The sequence below is a fragment of the Lycium ferocissimum genome, chromosome 2 (genome assembly GCF_029784015.1).
Source record: "Lycium ferocissimum isolate CSIRO_LF1 chromosome 2, AGI_CSIRO_Lferr_CH_V1, whole genome shotgun sequence".
NCBI lineage: Eukaryota > Viridiplantae > Streptophyta > Magnoliopsida > Solanales > Solanaceae > Lycium > Lycium ferocissimum.
In genome coordinates, this window is record NC_081343.1 from 49,659,799 (window position 1) to 49,682,895 (window position 23,097).

At 35.3% G+C, this 23,097-nt stretch overlaps 1 protein-coding gene across 1 annotated transcript in view; it reads left to right on the forward strand.

Moving 5' to 3' along the window:
• The window catches only part of LOC132042637 (uncharacterized), a 38,834-nt gene that overhangs the window by 13,122 nt on the left and 2,615 nt on the right, over positions 1 to 23,097 (forward strand). The window lies entirely within an intron of this gene.

A 23,097-nucleotide genomic window follows, 5' to 3' on the forward strand; every position in this document is an offset into this window, starting at 1 on the left:
GTTAAAAATCTATACAAAGAATTTGTATAGAACTGAGTATATTATCTTGTGTTTCGTGTCCTTACAATGGCAATGATCACCTCTATTTATACTAAGAGTTAGGGGCACATATTTCATGTGTTATACCCCACTCGCCCAAAACGAGCGTTGAATGCAGGTAATAATGAATAATGAAGAGAGCCATAAGACGGTGCACACCGAATCCGTAACGCCGTTCGACTTATAACGGCGCATCGTTGGAGTCTCTTCCGAGTTATTGTACTTCACCACGGCCATTGTATTTCTCCGGTACCACGGTGCTACCACCGTGGTAACGATCTTTGATTCGCCTTATGACTTGTCTTCTATGCCTCGTGTCCTACCCGTATTGATATAACCGTATATATACTCCACATTTTGCCCAATACACCGAGTACCGTAATTCATGGAATTTAAAATTATTTTGTATTTTTCTTTAGTCAAAACTTACATTGAAATGATTGGGAGTACTTATGTGTAATTGGATAGACTACCGATTGACCAAATAAAAGTAAGGATAAAAATGTAAATTCAATTCTTATCCTTGCTTCAACGAATACTTACACTCTGTTTGGAACATTGTTACCCATTGTATTGTATTGTATTGTTACCACAAAAACAATGTTTGTTTTGATTGTTATTTAAAATGTATTGTATCGTATTGTTAAATTCTGTCGTTACGTAACAATGAAAAGCCCCATTTTATGTAACAACCGATTTGGTGTTATCCCATTGTTACCTAATTTCTTTTTCCAATTATGTCCTTACTTAATATTTCATAATCCTATTTTTCCCTTTGCCTTATATTATTTAACTCCACCCAAAAATCCTATACCCTACGTCTTTTACGTAACTCTGCCTCCTTCTAGGTTTGGCTCCTACGTCTTCTTCCTTCTCGTTTATCTCGCTCCTATACGTCTTCTTCCTTCTTTTATCTCCTTCTACGTTTGTTCTTTATTGTCCCGCTCCTCGTTTCTTCTTCCTTCTTTTAATTTTATATGTTTGCTTTTTGCTCTCAGACTCGTGCCATAGTTTCAAAGTTACGGTAAGCTAATTCCATTCTACTTATTCCATTCTGCCATATGTTTGCTTTTTGCTCAGGACTCTCCCATAATTTCATTAATTTGCTTGCTTTCTTGTTTTTATTTTTTTTGCATAGAATATTTTGCTTATTTGCTGTGCTTTCCCATGCTTCTGTTAAACCATGACTCTAGAATTGTGTAATACACCTATATGTGAATCTTTGGTTTACTTTGTGGAAATTTCTCGTATTGTTCATGTTGAGTTAAATGCCAATCGAAATTTTACTTGTTGATCTTGCTTGTTCATTGTTCATCTATGTGAACAATGTGTTTCTTTTTAAAAATCGAAAAAATCGAAAAACCCAAATAATGAAAAAAACCGATAAAAACCAAAACGATAAGCTAGAGTACATGATTTCGTGAACATGTTGTTAGCTTCCTCGAATAAAGGCATTTTCTCGTAACACATGTTTATATTCATATTTATTTTAGCATCTTACGTAGTTTAATTAGTTGATGATTTCAGTGAATGCTGCCTCGTTGGAAAACACCGAGGAACATGGACAGGATAAGCAGAATCAACCAACTAATGGTGAACCTACATCGAATAGCTATCTAGAGACACCAACTCCTACCAGAAATAAAAAGTCTAAACATGATCATCTTGACGGAATGGCTGACATGTTGAGAGGTGGGATGGACAATTTGGCTCATGCAATTAACCGACTTTCAACTATGCCTCCTATTCTTGCTAACGAGATATGGCAAATGGTAAGGAGAGAGATGAATTTGGAACATCACACGAGCAATAAGGCTTATATAGTTCTTTGTAAAAACGCAGATATGTGTCGCACACTGATGGGATGTCCACGGGAAGACCGCAAGATTCTTTATTGACCATGATGTCACCCGAAGATTAAGTTTAGAATAATTTTATTTAAATTTTAAGTATTTATGATTTTGTGGACCGCATGAATACTTCGTTATTGACAATTATTTCGTTATGCATTTTAAGCTATGGATTATATGAAAAATATAGGCATCGTGAGAAAATCGTTTGTGGGGTGTCTTCAAACTTTCTATACCAGTGAAATTTTAAAGATTTTGAGTGGTTAATGACGTTTCTTAACTATTTAGGATTGAATTTGAAATCTGAATTTGTTTGTGTCTAAGATTCATGCTTTTAATTATTATTGGTGTTTGGTAATCTTCTCCATTGGATCCCATCGTCGCTTTTGTTGCCTCACCAACAATATTTAAGATCTACCAGCTTTGGATATGTCCTAATACCCTAAATTATTAAACTTTGGAAAATGGAATTGAGGTTGTTGGTTCAACAATTATAATGGTGAGTTCGTGTCTTCTTCAATTTTAAGTGTTTGTTAATGGTCCGATATTATCCTATTGCACAATTTACATGCACTTAACTTATAGTTTAGGGTATTTTAGTAAACTTACCAATTAAAATACAGACGATACATTCAATCCAAACAAAAAATATGTTATTACGCAAAGTTGACAAGAACGATATAGTCTATCCAAACATTGTATCTACAAACAAGACAAGATAATACAATACAGTACAATACAGTACATTATGAAACAATGGGTAACAACGTTCCAAACAGAGTGTTAGCCTCATAATTAATCCTTCTCATCCACTAGTGCCGCTTCGGCATGAGTCTGTACAAAATACAATTACTCCATCACTTTATAGTCATAACGAATATTAACATACTATACTTATAAGTGCTAAAGACTAAAGCGAAAATTTAAGTTGGTTAATCTTTGAAATGAAAATAAATGAATTTAATGGAGAATCATGATCAATAAGGAGTTCGTACAGCCGATTCAATTTATTTGGAGCTAATGTATAGTTATTGTTGTTTGTTGCAATTTTAGCGACCTCAGCAAGTTCATGCATTTTTATTTTAATTTTATTTATTTGTTTATCTATTTGATACTTACAGTCAACTGTTCATGCGCTTAGCTGTATATCTGAAATAAACAACCAGGTCTAACCATTATAATTAAAAGATCAGTAGTGGGAACATAAATTCATGCCAAAAGCTCCACCATGCATTTTTCGCTGAGGAGAAAATTTTACTCTCAAGAAAATTGCAACTAAGTGTTCTTTCCTCCAAGTGTGAACAAACAAAATGCACACGAAAGGAAAAATGAAAAGAGAGACCCCAAAGAAACGGAATGAAATCTTTAAATTTAATACAGCTGGACCAGTGTCATGATGACATGTGACAAGAGTCATGATCCAAGTATGAGTCAGCTTGAAACACTTCCGCAGGAAGCCTACCGGAGATATAACCAGGTCCGTTGGAATAGCCCCGGAAGAGAGATCAACAGTCGGCCGTTACTTATCAGGCTCTGTGTCTTCCACATAGCATTAATATGGTCCTCTTAATTGTCTATCATTATTACGGTATTACTGCACATTACTAGCAGAAGCATGATTGATGGGGTGCGTACCCCATATCTATGTATAAATAGGGCTTGTCATTCCATTGTAAAGGACACGAAATCCAGGAGGAATACATAGCATACATTGCACAATTGCTCCATTTTAAGTTCTTCTTTACTTTATTATGATTCGGATCACAAGCTTGGTCGGGGAATAAGCATCAGGCTATTCTAGACTTTACTTTGCTTATATATCGTTTATATCAATTTTATTAGCTTATTACATTTGTTGTACTGGTCATTTTGATCCACGTGTCCTTGACTAAGAACACAAATTCAACTGAACCATTTTCCGGATAAACAATTGTCACAATAAAAAAAATTGCATTATCAAGTTATCCAAAAAATATTATTATGCAAATTTCTCAAAATGCGAGATATTTAATTTTACAAAATAATAGTAATAATACATGCTATGATAAATAATGTTGACCTGATATTATAAACATCACGTATACAAACTATATGTAAATTTAAACTCAATTTGATGTCTCATTGGGAACATCCGATAAAAATCCTATACAAATTGTAACATTTTGACTCCTATTAAAGTAAATACTATATTAAAGTACGAGTAAGTTCCTATTATTTTCCCCGTCGCAATTAATTAAATGTCTTAGTTTCCTTTTTGATTTGCATCACAAGTTTAAAATAACAAGATTCAAGGCACATCTAGTACAATACACAATTCTTTAATTTAAGACCACAAGATTTAAAAGTTTGGTTTTGTTCCTTAAATTTTGTGTTAAGTTAAACTAAGACACTTGAATTGGGACGAAGAGAGTATATATCACATTTCAGGGTAATCTAATACATACTCTCTCCGTTCACTTTTGTTACATCCCGTACTTTTGTACATTGAATTTGTCGTAAAATAATCGATATAAGTTCAAGGACAAGATTATTTTTGAGGTTATAAGTATTTATGCTATGTTTAACAAGTGATAAGTAAGTGACGTGAATGTTGGAGGTTTAACGAATCTAAGAGTATAAGTTTCATCAATGTAATACCCCGTACTTTTGGGCTATGGTTTGAACCGCTCGACCTATGTAAATGGACCCAAGCCCCGGAGAATTGTTGGTCATATTCAAATATGCAGATCAAGAACTCAGTATATAAAAGGACGATGTTCCGAAATTATTTAAAGACTTGAAAGTGGGATGACGGTGATTGGAATAATATTTGATGTGTGTCAAAAAAGGCTACGGACTAGTACCATATTACATGATGATGATAATGAGTATATATAGAGTGCCAACAATGATCTATTATTTAAGTGAATCGTGATTAAGAAATTAATTATGTGAGTAATTAGTTAAATGTGGGAACAAAGTGGGAGAATTAAAAATTAATCATGATATTAATTGAATTAAATGGGTAAGTGTTATTTTGTGGACTTCCACGTGGCAGCACACAAGGGTGTGGCAATGATTACTCACTTTGCATGCACCTAGATAATGACACTTTTAGGATAAGGAAAATTTCAGACACCTTTCCTCACGTTTTGTTTCGTTTCACTAATCTCCCCTCACGTTTTTAATATTACGGCTACCTCCTCTATTTTAACTTTTTTGTAACAACTATTTTATTCTATTTATTACTAATAAAAAAAATGGCATATCTGGACTGATTTGCCCTCCCTAAGATCATGCTCTTTTAATTAATTCTTATTTGTCAATATCTCCTTTTTGGTAAACTAAAAATAAAATAATTCAAACTGCTCTTCAGTCTTCTCAGCAGCAAGGGTTCTCTTTTCCTATTCCTCTTCGACCGTCCCCGTTGTTCTCATCATATTTTCTGCAAGAATGATGAAGTAGATCTGAGCTCACAACCAAGTTTGCCAATTCTTGGCCACTGTTCAACATGTGGAGCAAGAATGAAAACAATTGGTTATGTAAAATCTCGAGCAATAAAGCAAAAAGCTTTGAATTTTTTTGACTAAAAGCAATTAAAAATAAAAATAATAAAATTTCCACTCGCTAGGAGCACTGGGTCATCTTCTAGCAATATCTAATATAAGCACAGTAGTAGAATAATTTGGAGATGAAGTTAACATATAAGGTTGACAAATGAGAAAGGAATGTGGAAAGTAGATGTAACGGACAAGAAGAAAATACTCAGAAATGAAGGCAACGATGCAGATTTTGGTAAAGTAAGCTACTGGAAAAGAGCATTCAGTTAGCTAAGACACTTTATCTCACCCATCTTGTTGGCTTTGCTTGCAAAATGCAATAAGTCATTTATATTTTTTAATATATAAAATTTAGTTTAAAAGTTTTTCTATATATGTTTGTCCTATTTTTAATCAATCACAAGTTACTGGGCAAGATATATATTTTCTCCAAAAAGTTAAAACACGGTTGAGCGAAGAGACAAAAAAGGTTAAACATTGGAACGGGTGAACTGCCCATGATATTCCTTTATAATATTCCTAAGATAACTTTTTAAAAGAGATATTGACAAAATAAGAATTAATTAAAAGAGCATGATTTTAGAAGGGCAAATCAGTCCAGATATATTTTTTTATTAATAATAAATAGAATAAAATAATTGTTACAAAAAAGTTAAAATAGGGTAAGTAACCGTAATATTGAAAATATGAGGGGAAGTCAGTGAAATGAAGCAAAATGTAAGGGGAGGTCTGAAATTTTCCCTTTAGGATAAGGTGGAATTTTTTTAAGTGGTGGACCCACTTCCCAAAGAGGAAAAAGATAAAAGTGTTGCTTACACATAAAATTTTCATTCAACTCTAAATATATATACATATGCACGTTTCTAACATATTGAACTTTGGCTTTTCACAACATCAATTCTTGGCAGCAACGTAAGTTTAAATTTTGAGGAGGCAAAGTATATTTTTTCTCAAGAACAACATACTAGTTTTGCTCACCGCTTTGATCTCGTTGTTTCATTTTTCGTTGCGGTGAGATTAACGTTCATTTTGTTGCTGGAAACTCGCGGTATTATTGTTAGTCCGGAAATAGTTAGAGGTATGTCAAGATTTTCCCTACCTTCATTTATAAGTCTTATGAGCATTCTACATATATTCTACTGATAGAATTCACGGGATAGCGATCGGAAGTTGCAAACTAGTTGCTGGGTGTCATTTTGTCGTATCTTTGGGGCTATTGTTGTTGTGTTAAGGTGCTGAGGCTGTGTTTATGAATAGATAAATGAGTTGTTATTGATGTTATGAGTTTGGCGAGAAGGAGGGTTCGGAGAAACGTCATTTAGCTAATCGTATAGCGAGCTTGCCGCTTGTCAATTGCTGTTGTGTTTCCTTGAGTTTAATAGTAGTGTTATTATCATCTCCTGTAGATTAACATGTGGTGGACGGGCTGTTCGTCATAGTTACTGAAGGGTCAATATTCAAGGTAGTAAAGGCCATTCCCTTTCTTTATTTTGGCATGAATCCTCAGCCAAGCGAGTCCTGAATAAGAGCACAAAGAAGTGCCTCCACAAAGATCTCATCTTTATATTGTTCTTGATAGCTTCATAGTAGTTTCCCTTGTCAGGAGTTTACCTTCAGACTAACATGATTGCTTATACAGTTAGTAGATAGAAAAAATGATTATTGAGTTCATAGAAGTATGCACTTGTCTATGGGGCTATCTATTCATATGTTGCCTTCAGGGCTATTGACTATATAGTTGCCTTCGGGGCTATACGGATATGCGCTTGCCTTCGGGGCTATACGGATATGCGCTTGTCTTCGGGCTATACATATACAGATTGCCTTCGGGGCTATATAGAGTGCCTTCGAGGCTATGCACTTGCCTCGGGGGCTATTTACACATGTCTAGATGCCATACATGAGGCTAAGTAGTTTGATATTGTGTTGGTTAGTTGTTTGATGATAGAGGTAGGTACATATAGCCATATTTTTTATTGACTCTTCAGTTTATCTTCTACTTTAGTTCAGTATCAGTTTCAGTTGACTTACATACTCGGTACATTATTTCGTACGGACATCTCTTTGCCGGAGACGCTGTGTTTATGCCTGCTGGTTCAGATAGGCAGCCGGAGGGACCGGATTAGTAAATTTGCTGAGTACCAGCTAGTGTGGTAAGCTCCATGTCATTTGGAGTTACCAAGTCCAGAGTTTTGTGTATACACAGATGATGGGTAGGCCGGGATCTTATCCCGACCATAATACAATTATCACTCTTTAGAGGCTTGTAGACATATCCTGTATGTCCTGTAGTGTCAGTATGGCAGCCTTGTCGGCCCGCATAACGATTTCTTATGTTATATATGGCAGGATGATCCTGCTTTGGTTAAGTTGATTGTTGTTTATAGATATTTTAATGTATCCCTTGTTGGCCTAAGTTGTGATACCACGCTTATAGATCGGCTTCATTGGCCTAAGCTATTTATTGAGACACACGTTATACGAGCCACATATTGGTACGCTGGGACCTAATGAGGCACCAAGTGCCGGCCACGCCTCCTCAGGTTTGGGACGTGACAACTTTTAATTGTCCACTATACCAAAAATAGACTTTCACTTTTATTACTATTTACTTTCGCATATCAAGAAAAAAAAATTATTTTTGTCATTTTATCCTTGACATTAATTATTCATTTTAAATCATTTTCTAAGTTCATTAAATCTATACACCGATTAATATGAACATCAAAATAAAATATACACTTCATTTATGATTTTTTAAGATCACGTGTGCAAAGTCCATATTGGACAAGGACAAGTAAAGTGAACCGAGGGAGCAGTAATATACTCTATTTATTACTTCACTTCAGAAGGCTAGTCTCTGTGTCTTTCATCGAGTCCAGTGCACTACATGACGAATACAAAGGGCACTCTAACGTGGCTTCCATTTGCCAGATGATGATGAATAGACGATAAATACAAATACGAGTATATCAAAGAAGACACACCAATATAAATGTTGTCAAATAATTGAGGCTAGGAAGTATGTTATGCAATCACCTACGCTTCAAGAGGACTTCCAAGCTAGACTATCAACTGTTGTTAGAGGGGAGAAGTTCTTGATTAAGAGAATGTATGCTTCTATGATCCCACTACATGCTAAAGTCCCCCGTAAATCTCTCACACTCCAACCCAGTATCCATCCAATGCACAAATTCACTATGTGGCTAGCTTTACAAAGAAGACTTGCTACTGTGGAAAGGCTTCTGAAATTTGGTGTTCATGTTCCTCTGAACTGTGCTTTTCGTAATGATCCAACTGAAACCGTTGATCACTTGTTTTTCAACTGCTCAATTACCAGTATTCTATGGCAAAGGCTTCTGCAATAGCTTGGCATCCAGAGAAAAATCAGAGCTTGGTCTGAGGAGCTAAAATGCGTATGTGAGTGGGCAAAGAAAAGATCTGGAAAAGAGGAAATCATATGTTGTGTCTTTGCTATGACTGTTGCTTCCATCGGGAGGGAAAGAAATGGTATGGTTCCACAAGAGCATCTACAATGGTGAAAAACTCTGTAGGGAAATTGCAATCCATCTTCACATACAAGGAAGGTCTCTCAAGAAGTGGCAAGGCCCATTGGCAACGCTGAATTCCATGCCTTGAGTTCCTTTGCTGGGTGATCACTGCAGTTTACTTATGCTATATGATTAGGGAGTAGTCATTGTATGTGCTCTGTACTAGTCTATTTACTTCTGTTGATGATAGATTAGAAATGTAATAGATGCTACTAATTTTGTTTAGCTTTGCATAGTTGTGAGGCTGGTTTGTTATTTTGAGAAGATAGGTGGTCTGCACCTGTCCTGCTTTGTAAATCCTACTTTGGTATCAATAAAATTGTTTATTCACCAAAAATGATAATATTCTAGTTCATCAATTATTACATAAAAGAAATAAAATCTCCGACCATATTAGTTAACAAAGTAAACATTAATTATTGTAATCATGCACCCAACAAACCCCATCCTAACACATCACTAAAATAAATTGATATTAGACTTAAACAATAAGAGCGTAGCTGGAAAATTCTTAGTGATTCATTATAAAAGGACATCCTTAATCCGGCAAATAACTATCAGTTTCTTATCAAGTTCCAATTTCATCAAGAAAAAAGGTTTTTAGAAATTTGTAATTAAGAGAATCAATATATATAATGGAGGGATTCAAGAAGTTGGCTATGGTTTTCACAATTTGCATGATGATGCTTGTGGCTTTGGGGAATATTGGAGTTTTGGCTGCAGGAGAAGAAGCACCTTCACCTTCACCTTCACCTTCAATGGAGAATGAAGGGGCAACTTTGTTTGTTCCACTTCTAATGGCTGTTATTGCTTCTATTGCCGCTTTCTCCTTCTGATGATCAACCCCTATATGATATATTCTTTTCATTTTGTCTTGGTCATTCTAATTAATTGGTGCATTATTATTGAGAGTTATATAATTGCATTTTTTTTTTTAAACCCTAATGTATGTACCATTTATTGATTTGCATCCTATCTACTTTCCTTATATACAATTTGCTTAATTCCTTGTCCAATTCATTTCTTAACAAAATTAACCACATAAAGATCATTCCCGTTTGTTTCCTTAAAAAGATAAGAAATGACGATACGATCACAGAAGACCCCAAGATTATATATATATATATATATATATATATATATATATATATATATATATATATATATATATATATATATAGAGAGAGAGAGAGAGAGAGAGAGAGAGAGATATATAATAACTAATGTGCTTAGAACATGGATTAGCATTGACAATTTGGATATAGCAAAGCTTCCAAAATCTTCAAACATCAATTCCTTAACATTCCTTTCCTTTTCTGTTATAATTGTGGTATTCGGTCCGCTTACGCTTACCTCGATGGAGTACTTGTTACTCCCTCCGTCCCAAAAAGATTGTCCTCTTAAGTTTAAGAAATAAAGGAAGATTTTTGAAATGTGTGGTCCAAAACAAGTCTTAGATATTTGTGTGGCGGTAAATCATCTCATAAAGTTAAATTATTTCTAAATATAGAAAGGGGACAATCTTTTTGGGACAGACTAAAAAGGAAAGGAGGACAATCTTTTTGGGACAGAGGAGTATTATTTTTCCACCAACATAGGTATATATAGGGTAATTCTATCCATCAAAACTTGGACAAATGAAAATAAATCATCTTGTATTTTTATATTTAGGAATTGAACCTAAAACCTCAAGATTCTCGACTTTCAGATCAGCATACAGTTTTGTGTATTGCTAAAAAAAAATTCAAAGAAAAGACGAGAGAGTAAATTTGACAACCTGCAAAATCGCAAATTTAATGCTAATGAGAGGAAATTAATACCGCCGTTTGAATTGCACATGCACAGATGATTATGTCTGTTCTGAAAATTAAAATTGACTAATCAGAGAAATGATCAAAATAGTCCTTGATGTTTTGAGGTTGTTTTATTTTGGTCCTTTATATATATATATATATATATATATATATATATATATATATATATTCTTGACCGATATAATCCTTCATCTATGTAAAGAAGTGATGAATTTGGTCCAAAACATTATTTAACATAACTTTCAAAAAGGACAGCTAAATCTAACCGAATAAAGCCAGCGAAAGTAGAGTGAGCGAGTGTGGAATTTACTAGTTTTGGTAAAACCGTAAAAGCATTTAAAGATGACTTCTATATCAGGAAGTCTAAGAAAAATAAGCCTGTGGATTTGAATAAGTATGTACTATGTAGTAATCATTTTTACATTGAAAGTACAAATGTTACAAGGAATCTCTTTCTCCCACATTACTCTTCCACGTTCCTTTCTTAAAAGTTAAACTATATAACTTTGGAAAAGGACCTAAAATGCCCTTGAGCTATGAAATTTGGTATAAAAATGCCCTCCATTTATCTTTGCGCTCTAAAATGCCCCTGTTGTCATCTATTGTGCCTAAATTGTCCTTATTTTTAACGGCAGGGGCTTTTTGGCCCAATAGATGGACGGAGGGCAATATTGTACCAAATCCCATAGTTCAGGAGCATTTTAGGCTCTTTTTCGAAAAAATAATTAATTTTTTTATTTATTACGTGACACGTTTTAATTGGTTAGTTTTAAAATTAACCTAAACTAATTATATCCCAACACAAAATCCGAATCCACCTAACCCGCCCTAATTTAAAATGGTGATTGTTGCAACGTCCGTCCCCGCCGATGAGCCAGTGTTAATCTTCACCGTCTTTTCCTCTATTGAAACAGCCCAAAACCTCCATTAAAACCACTATCGTAACACCGCTAATCCAAACGGCCCATCGAGCCATCATTAACTAGCCAATATTCTTGGCTGGTGGTTCTATGTAGACAAATAATCTAAATCTGTTAAAGGAACAAATTATTAATTGAACTGCATGGATGGTTCTCTCATGTAGTTATGAAGTGTAATATTTTTTTTAAATGAATATTTCCGGATAATCATTTCTGTCACATGAACATTTCCATTAATTTTCTTATATAGTTACTGGGTTTCAAGTGAAATTAGGGGTAATCAATTTTGCCACATGAACATTCTCATTAATTTCCTTTATATAGTTACTGGGTTTCAAGTGAAATTCAGGGTAATCATTTTTGCCACATGAACTTTCCCATGAATTTCCCTTATATAGTTACTGAGTTTCAAGTGAAATTAAGGGTAATTAAAACCACCACCGTAACACTGTCAAGAATATTGACTATTTAATGGTGGCTCGATGGGCCGTTGGACGAGCTTTGTTAAGGTGGTGGTTTTAATGGAGGTTTTGAGTTGTTTCAATAGAGGAAAGGATGGTGGAGATTAATGGTGGCCCACCGGTTGGGACAGATGTTGCTACAGTCACCATTTTAAGTCGGAGGTGGATCCAAATTTTGTGTTGGGATATAATTAGTTTAGGTTAATTTTAAAACTAACCAATTAAAACGTGTCACATAATAAATAAATAAAAAATTAATTATTTTTTCAAAAAAGGGTCTAAAATGCCCCTGAACTATGAGATTTGGTACAATATTGCTTTCTGTCCATCCATTAGGCCAAAAATACCCCTGACATAAAAAATAAGGGCAATTTAGGCTCAATAGGTTGACTGCAGGGCTATTTTAGAGCGCAAAGGTAAACAGGGGCATTTTTGCACCAAATCCCATAGTTCGAGGGCATTTTAGGCCCTTTTCCGTATAAACTTTGACCAATATTTTAAGATATATTTTTTCACCATATTGATATGAGAAGAATTGCAACTTGTACTACTTTTCGTATAGCTTTTTTAATATCTAAATTATAATTTTAAAATATTGAATTGGCCTACTCCCTCCATCCCATAATAAGTATCACCATAGCCAAAAAAAATTATTCCATAATAAGTGTCACCTTAGGAAACCAAGATAAAACTTGGCTAGTTTTTTTCAACTTTACCCTTAGAAAAAAACTGACAAGTTAAAGTAACATCTAAATGATGATTGGAAAAGCCACATAGTAACTTGGTGTTATTGGATTCCCAATGTCACGCCCCGAACCATGGCCTGGGTGAAACACGGTACTCGGTGCCTTACTGCATGTGACCGAACGAACCACATGGCTTGCTGAATCATCATGAGGCATAACATGAGCTGAATGTAACGTGAATGCATGATGAGCCTTTATAAAATGCATTAAGTCATAATACTTAATCAAAATACTTGTTTAAACATGAGTGCGGAAATAACATGAATGAGCCAAAATGGCTATACGACTCCGAAAGTGTGACATGACATTACTGACTTGTCTAGTCTATGAAACCTCTAACATAAGTCTGAACATGGAAAACATACTCGCTGGGACAAGGCCCCCAGCATACCTTAGATGCATAGCTAATCAAAAAATAAAGAGTTGACTAAACCCCGAAGAAGATGGGGCTCACCAAAAGCTGATACGTGAGTGGTCCTATGAAGTAGATCCATCGTCCTGTGTATCTGTACCTGCATCGTGAAATGCAGGCCCCTGGGTAATAGAAAGGGGACGTCATCACATTGAATGTACTGGTATGTAAAGCAACTGAATGAAATAAACATGGGACATGAAGTAATGAAGACAAGAACTGAACGTGAAACTGAAACCTGGTCATGAGCATGAACATGAATACATATATAATATAAAACATGAGTAAAACATGATAAGTAGGGAGAACATTTCATAAACCAACAACATGATATCACCACGTGGGTACGTGGAGTCTGGTACCTCGCCGGACCAGCAGAGCCCCTATACCTTGCCAGGGTATAAGGTGGTAACGTGCCTGATGGATCCATTCAGTGTAAATTAAGGAATCGTCCTAACTGGGCGGAGCGATCCTTGTCCTACGGTGGCTCCGTAGTTTCAGGCTATATGAGCCTTCTCGGTAACTTGTGCAACTCCCAAAAACATGAACATGATATAGTTGGCTAAGAAGGCCGTGACTTTCGTGACATAACTTGTAATCATGATTTCACGAAATAACTTGTAAACATGGTTTCATGAAATAACTTGTATTTAGCATGTATGTATCTTGAATCATGGCATGAAGATAATTATATAATACAACTGCATGAAAACTTGTAGACATGTAGGGTATTCATGAAATAAGCATTTTTATTTAAAAACATGCATGCAAGAACCCATGGAATACGAGATATGGGTGTTCATGGATTACGGACAAATTCTCAATAATCATATGGAGTTATTAAGAACACAATGATAGAATAATAGCAATTCATACATAATATATTCATGGACATGGACCTAGGGTTGTTATGAGCATGGTGTAGAAACCCTAGTTTTCGTAAAGATTCATACTTTATGGATTAAGAGGCGTGGGGAAGAACAATGATGTTCCCACACGTAGATAGCAACTCTATATACCTGATAATGCTCCAAAACTTGAATTAAAGACTTGAACTTTGAATAAGATTTCCAAAATCTTGAATCTTGAACCTTGAGATGGGTTTTCTTGAAAACCCTAGGTTAGGAATGATGATTTCTTATTTAGATTACAAGGATACATATTAGAATTGACTTGGAATGATTAGAATAGGCTTACCTTGGTGTTCTTGATGATGGGAGAGAATAGAAGGTCGTTTTAGGGCTTGGGGGTGTGAAGAATGAAGTGAAAAACCCTTAAAACGAAGTTTCAAAACTGCTGTCGGACTTATTTTATGGCCTGTAAAAGTTTCACGGACCTTAGATCCCACCGTAAATCAATTACAGTGATTTGGGCTTTCTGGACTAGTTTTACGGCCCAAATCTACGGCCCGTATAATTTTTACGGCCCGTAGATTCCACCGTAAATCAGCAGAACACTTTTTCAATAAAATGGGCATAACTTTTTGTGCAGATGTCTGTATGACCTCCATAATATACCGTTGGAAAGTTATTTCAAAGATCTACAACTTTCAAGAAGGAAATTTTCTCAAATTCCTTACATATTCTTTCGTATACTCATTTTAAGTGAGACATAATGCAAGCTCACTTGAAAACACGCTCCATAGGGTAGCTTCCGACTTTCCTTTGCTCAAGGACTCTTCCCATGTCTTGATTAGGTTTCAAACACCATTTATACACTACTCAAATTGGGTTCATTATACCCCCGTCTTATGAGTCAAATCTTTGCCCGAATGCACGAGGTGTTACAATATCTCCCCCTTGGGATCATTCGTCCTCGAATGATGGGTCACGGTTAAGAATATGGCTGGACATGGCTTGAATACATGAACATGAAAGAAACATGACATAAAACATAAAAGCTTGACATGGTTACGTGGGATCATGGTCATGGATCATGAGAACTGAATACGTGCTTACATAGAAACATGTACATGGGGAACATGAAACTGAGTAGCACCTACATGAATAAGAATCATGAAACATTTGTCCTCGATTTATGACTAATGGTTAAGAATCACTACTAATTCTGGAATCTACAAAATTTATGGCAGGACTTCCTTTATAATTCGGACCCTCACGACATTTCTCAAATGCCTACCAGCTAACTAAAGTACCAACACACAACTCACACGGTATCTTAATACGCATGATGTGACATGACGTGATTAATGAATCTTGAATGTAGCTAACATAAATACTGAGCTAGCTTGAACACACGGATATTGGCTGAATGATTACATGATTACTATACATGGGGTTTGGAAGAAAATCCGTAGGCACGAATGACATGAGTACTGGAAATAGGCACGAACATGACATGATTACCTGGGCGTGAGACGCATGACGTAGGACATAAATACATGAAGACTGGATGACATGAATACATGAGTACTAAACTGTTATGAGATACGAATACGTGTAAAAATGGATATCGTAACATGGGATCTGAATGTCGAAAACATGATTGTTACAACATGAGGGTTGAATACTAAGCGCGGGTAGGATTTGGATACTTAGAGACTTAATTATAGACGTTCATATGTCACCATGGTAATATGAGATAGGAGTATGACTTAGGCTTTGAATGTAAGCGCAACTAGATGTGAATGCGACAGACTTGAGTTGTATAACAAGAATATGATCCTAACATAGGTAATCATAAATCTCTAGCTTAGGCATGACATGAATACGTCGAATCTGAGTAGAATACTTCTGAGATAAGTACCACACCGTACATGAAAAAGATATCTATTTGAATATAGGAATGCACCTTACTTCTGATTATCTTGTTAGCTGTTAATCATGATTATGAATACCTTAGCTCATCTTGCTTATTCTCGTGAGCGAATTATAGAGGACTGAGAGAAAAGGAATTATTGGTGCTATTCACATGAGATACTTTGCTTTAGAGAACAGACATGACATAGTGCATTGTACATGGAGGACATAATGTGGAACATGCGTACATGGGAACGTGATTCATATGGCATGAAATGTGAATAGCATGACATGGGGCATGGGACCATGAGCAACGACGACATTTACATGAGTACATCATAGATGCATATCGTGGCGTCGGACACGATTTTATGAGTCTTGAGCTAATAATAAGACATAAGTGTGATTTGCGTGGAGTACAATTGTAGGCTCACTCTTGGGTCAGAGACATAAGGCATGGATAAAACATTACCTTTAGAATTTAGATATACTGAAAGAATAGGACATGGTTTAACATAACTTACTCTTATCACCGTGAGTAAGCGCCCTTGTTATGAATAAGGCTCATGAAAAAATGGATTATAGGCATGTATAATTCGTTCCTCGAGTATCTAAGACATGGGTAGAAAGTCACTTTGAACATAAAAATGGCATAGGTACTTCAAAAAAGATAAGGGCATCTTTTGTGCCAAGCTACGAGATGGTTTAAAACATTAGCCAAAAAAACATAAGCACGAATTACATAGAATCATGGGTAGGACATCCATCTTGGTTCACTTTCATTATTATCTAACAAAATCATTGTTACGATACCGCTATAAATGGGATGCATAGCAAAATGGATTGGGGCACGAGTATGTGGTAACATGGAGAACATAATCATATGGGTCAAGATCATCGTCAGATTTGAAAAGCACTTAGATGCTAGAACATGGACATGAGTATAAAAGCACAATAAATACGTGGGTCATGAATGCGGTTTTCAACTTTAGACATGAGCACAACCTGATGTGCGAAACATGAAAAGACATTCCCTTGCATAGCTTGCCATTGCATGTAGTCTTAATTCTTGTATCTTAATCGTGGAGTGTAAAGCTCTAACATGGGCATGATATAGGTACAAAAGGTACAAGTAGAGTAAGTCTGGGCATTAGTACCACATAGTGCATGAATTACTCTAGAATTGGAACCGTTACGCCCTTAAAACCTCCTATTCGATCCAGAACTTTATTTCATAACATAATTACCTAGTACTTGATCTCAACGGCATGACAAAAATCACACTCTACGCACTTTATTTTGGCTATATGAAACTGTGATCCTCTGACATAATCTCCTTAACACCTATCAACCTATGAAACACATAATCTATATCGGAACCTTATTGCACGATCTCCCCCTTAGTTCAAAAGCTGACGTTTAAAGCCTGTGGATCTCTCGAGTTAGTGATAAGTGGTCATCTAATGATTTTGCTAATTTCCTCTAAAATACTGACGACTCATTTCTTCGTCTTACTTCAAGCAAGTCTTACTTACTAGAAAACTGGATTAATTAATTAAACGGGTTTCTAATGTACATAACTGGCATACTAGCTTGATCAGTCTTGGGGAAAACTTTTTTTTTTTTCTGATAACTCTTAAGGCTCTTCTTCTGTAGCTTGCTCTTTTACTGGTTAGATGGTTTTCTTCTTTCACCCATTTCTATACCTCAAATTTAACTTAAACCTTTGGGTTATAATATGCCTTCGGTGTATTCAAACAGTTACCCACTCACTAGTATTAACTTGACTAGGTAACTCAAATCGTACTTCTACTAACTCTGCTGAAAATTTCTAATTCACTGTATCTACTCAAACTTACTTACTATGCTTCTTTTAACCACTTGCTAGTACCATCTCTAATTCTTCTCTGGGTACTAAAGTGAAACATAAGGTTATTTCTAACTTTTACTGCTCATCTGAACTATAGACATGGATCACACTTAGGGAAATTTCATCTGTCTCAAATGAGAAATTGGAACAACTAACCCCAAACTTCCTATACACTTTCAAAATTATATGATATTATACACACCAAGGATAAATACTTAATCACATAATCCTAAGAGGGAATTGTCATATCTTTTATCTCATAGTAATATCTGCTTTTTGTAGTAACTTGCTAACGTCATACTCTCTAGGTCTGATCTGAATAAACTTAAATAATTTAAACCTAACCCTACAAAAATTTCAATATCGCCTGCTCGTGGTTTTCTTATCGCATCAATCCCTTCCTAGTCATGTACATAGATCATATGGCAAAAATATATATATCTTTAAAAAAGTCGAGACTTTCTAGTATTACATGTGATTGGCTCTTAGGCTATTTCCTGCTCAAAACTACCGTGGAAGTTTATGCCTGCTGCGGTTAACTTCATAACATGTTACCTCGTGGGATCTTAAATCTGAACCATCATCCTTATACTATAGCTCTATGGTCAAAGAGTCCAATTAAACTTACTCTATAGGGTACGTGTACTACCATATCGAAACTTTTCTTTCAAATGGTACTATCACCTGATAAACACACCATGCACTATTTAGCAAGTCTTGAGCCTCGAATTTCCTTCTCGCCGCTTATGTATTCGATACGTTCAAAGTTCGATGGAAAAAGAATGTTACTTACTGCTCTAAGCTTCCTGGCACGAGTTAGAATAATTCCTGATGACTCCATTTGAAAGCAACACATTGATAATGATTAGATTTAAATCTCCTCATCCATTGAGACGAGGCATATTCGGTAGAACAGGAAACAACACACAACTCTGAGTGATTTCTGAGAACATAGCTTTATGCACGATCTAGAGTTAAAAGAAGTGAGACAATCTTAAATGTCTTGGTGGTCAACTGTTTATATGTGTGGGCGCCACACACATATAAAAGTGACCCCACTAGACACGGTTTCATAAACTCCCTAAGACACTTGAACCTAGTGTTCTGATACCAATTTTTGTCACGCCCGAACCGTGGCACAGGCGAAACACGGCCTCGGTGCCTTGCGTATGTGGAGAAGCCGAACCACGGCGAAACTGGAATCATCATGAGGCATAACATGAGCGGAATGTAACGTGAATGCATGATGAGCCTTTATAAAATGTAATAAGTCATAATACTTAATCAAAATACTTTTTTAAACATGAGTGCGGAAATAACATGAATGAGCCAAAATGGCTATACGACTCCCAAAGTGTGACATGACATAACTGACTTGTCTAATCTATGAAACCTCTAACATAAGTATGAACATGGAAAACATACTCGCTGGGACAAGGCCCCCAGCATACCTTAGATGCATAGCTCATCATAAAATAAAGAGTTGATTAAACCCCGAAGAAGATGGGGCTCACCAAAAGCTGATACGTGGGTGGTCCTATGAAGTAGATCCGTCGTCCTGTGTATACACTGCGTCGTGAAATGCGGGCCCGGGACAATAGAAAGGGGACGTCGGCACATTGAATGTCTTGGTATGTAAAGTTGAATGAGATAAACATGGGACATGAAGTAATAAAGATAAAGCGAACGTAAATGAAACATGGTCATGAGCATGAACATGAATACATATATAATATAAAACATGAGTAAAACATGGTAAGTAGGGAGAGTATTTCATAAACCGACAACATGATATCACCACGTGGGTACGTGGGTACGGTACCTCGCGGGACCGGCGAGCCCTATACCTTGCCGGGGTATAGGGTGGTAACGTGCCTGATGGATCCATTCAGTGTAAATTAAGGAATCATCCTAACTGGGCGGAGCGATCCTTGTCCTACGGTGGCTACGTAGTTTCAGGCTATCTGAGCCTTCTCGGTAACTTGTGCAACTCCCAAAAACATGAACATGATATAGTTGGCTAAGAAGGCCGTGACTTTCGTGACATAACTTGTAAATAACTTGTAATCATGATTTCACGAAATAACTTGTAAACATGATTTCATGAAATAACTTGTATTTAGCATGTATGTATCTTGAATCATGGCATGAAGATAATTATATAATACAACTGCATGAAAACTTGTAGACATGTAGAGTATTCATGAAATAAGCATTTTTATTTAAAAAACATGCATGCAAGAACTCATGGAATACGAGATATGGGTGTTCATGGATTACGAACAAATTCTCAATAATCATATGGAGTTATTTAGAACACAATGATAGAATAATAGCAATTCATACACAATATATTCATGGACATTGACATAGGGTTGTTATGAGCATGGTGTAGAAACCCTAGTTTTTGTAAAGATTCATACTTTATGGATTAAGAGGCGTGGGGAAGAACAATGATGTTGCCACACGTAGATAGCAACTCTATATACCTGGTAATACTCCAAAACTTGAATTAAAGACTTGAACTTTGAATAAGATTTCCAAAATCTTGAATCTTGAACCTTGAGATGGGTTTTCTTGAAAACCCTAGGTTAGGAATGATGATTTCTTGTTTAGATTACAAGGATACATATTAGAATTAACTTGGAATGATTAGAATAGGCTTACCTTGGTGTTCTTGATGATGGGAGAGAATAGAAGGTCATTCTATGGCTTGGGGGTGTGAAGAATGAAGTGAAAAACCCTTAAAACGAAGTTTTAAAACTGCTGTCGGACCTATTTTACGCCCTATTTTACGGCCTGTAAAAGTTTTACGGACCTTAGATCCCACCGTAAATCAATTACAGTGATTTGGGCTTTCTTGACCAGTTTTACGGCCCAAATATAAGGCCCGTATAATTTTTACGACCCGTAGATTCCGCCGTAAATCAGCAGAATACTTTTTCAGTAAAACGGGCATAACTTTTTGTGCAAGTGTCTGTTTGACCTCCATAATATACCGTTGGAAAGTTATTCCAAAGATCTACAACTTTCAAGAAGGAAATTTTCCCAAATTCTTCACAGATTTTTTCGTATACTCATTTTAAGTGAGACATAGTGCAAGCTCACTTGAAAACACGCTCCGTAGGGTAGCTTCCAACTTTCCTTTGCTCAAGGACTCTTCCCATGTCTTGATTGGGTTTCAAACACCATTTATACACTACTCAAATTGGGTTCATTATACCCCCGTCTTACGAGTCAAATCTTAGCCCGAATGCACGAGGTGTGACACCTAATGTCAAAAGGATTACTACTTGTGCATGCTCTAATCAAGAAGAAAAAATAATTTATTTTTATTATATAGGGGTAATTTATTTTTATTAATTTAGTAGACTTCACATTGCATTATTTGGTTTCTTAATATGCGTGTTTTTTTTAATTAAGGTGACACTTATTGTGGAACGGAGGGAATAATTCAATTTAGCTCTGAAGATTAGTCAACTTGACTCTCGAAAAGCGAACAAGATAACTAATATGGGACAGAGGGAGTACTTTATTATATCTTGTAGATTCTACTCCATCGGGATAAAAAAAAGTGTCCACTTAATCTTTTTTTCTTCAGTCAAAAAAAGTATCTACTTATCAAATAAAGAAAGAATTAACCTTATTTTTTCGAATTTGCCCCTATTAAGTGCTATGTGATCAAATTCAATATCTATTTAATTAGGGGTAGTTTAGTCAAATTATCTATTTATTTTTTGTGTTGTAGGAGTTAGTATTTTCTAAGGGGTGTGCAAATAACTAAGTAGACATTCTGTTTTATGCAGAACGAGTAATATTTACAAAAAGGTCAAACGTTGTCTTATGCCATGAATAACATAAAATGATCAATATGTAAATTTAAAAGGTAAAACGTTGTCTTATGCCATGAATAACATAAAATGATCAATATGTAAATTTAATTCAGCTTTTACATTTAATCTCCTTAACCGAAAACAGAAGAGAAAAGCATCCAAGACAAAAAGAAAAAATATTTTTTCCATGTTGGTTTTGTTTTGAGATCCTACGGATATTAGACAAAGATATAGTGTGCAGCTGTCTTCATTAGAAAAAGGGGAAATATACATATTTTCCTAGTGACGGCACTTGATTCGTCACGATTATAAACAAAACAAAATATCTGTATATTGAAAAGACAACTAAAGATAGACCTTGTTATGAGAGCTTCCGAAGGGAAAATTAAATAAGAAAATAGATACTCTGAAACGAAGAGTTCTTGGAAAAGCCACAAGTTGATATCATTTACTTTCGAATTTTAGAAATTGAAATTTCCAAATGCTCATTTCTTATGATTCTTGTAATAGTCACTTTGATATGCTTATTTTCTTACTCATGCTTAGCATTTTTCAGACATGATGCATCCCCTGTTTTACCTATTTATCAAGATTCTCTATGATTCATTTTATCTGATACATTACCCTTTTTTTTTTTAGTCTTTTCTCCAAAAGACATTTCCCTTTGTAGAAACTATATATAAGTTACCATTAATAATTTGACTTATTAGGATCCACTTGATATAAAGTTTTCTTTATAAGGCGAAAAAAAGTAAAAAGACATATAAAACTCTTATCACCACTTATTTAAAAGGATAATTTTAATACTTTGCACATATTTGACTTAGGTAAAAACTTATTCGCACGCGGTGTTCACAATTCTTGTCATATTCGAGAAAACTTACCTGACCGCCTAAAGGTTTATATGTTAAATTCTTCTTTGATTTTTTAAATTCTAAATCTAATCAGACACATTCACATAAAATTAATACATTTTTTTTATATATATATTATAAGCCTTTACAGTTTAAGTAGAAGAAAATAACTCTTTATATGTAAAAGATTTTTCGGGAGATTTAACGACTAAAAACAATTTGTGTAAAAGGCTAAAAATAAGTTGACTTAAACTTTTGTAGTTGTTGTAGCACTTGATTGTCGAGAAGATAATTAAAAGTTGGAGTAACTGATTTAATCACTCCGATTTTACATTTTGACAGCTACGACCAATGATGCTTCAAAAGAAAAGCTCCATAAATGGCTATTGTTAATCACGCTAGATTAAATCAAAGTGCCCGCTAGCATTATGTGATTTTCTGTGAATTTA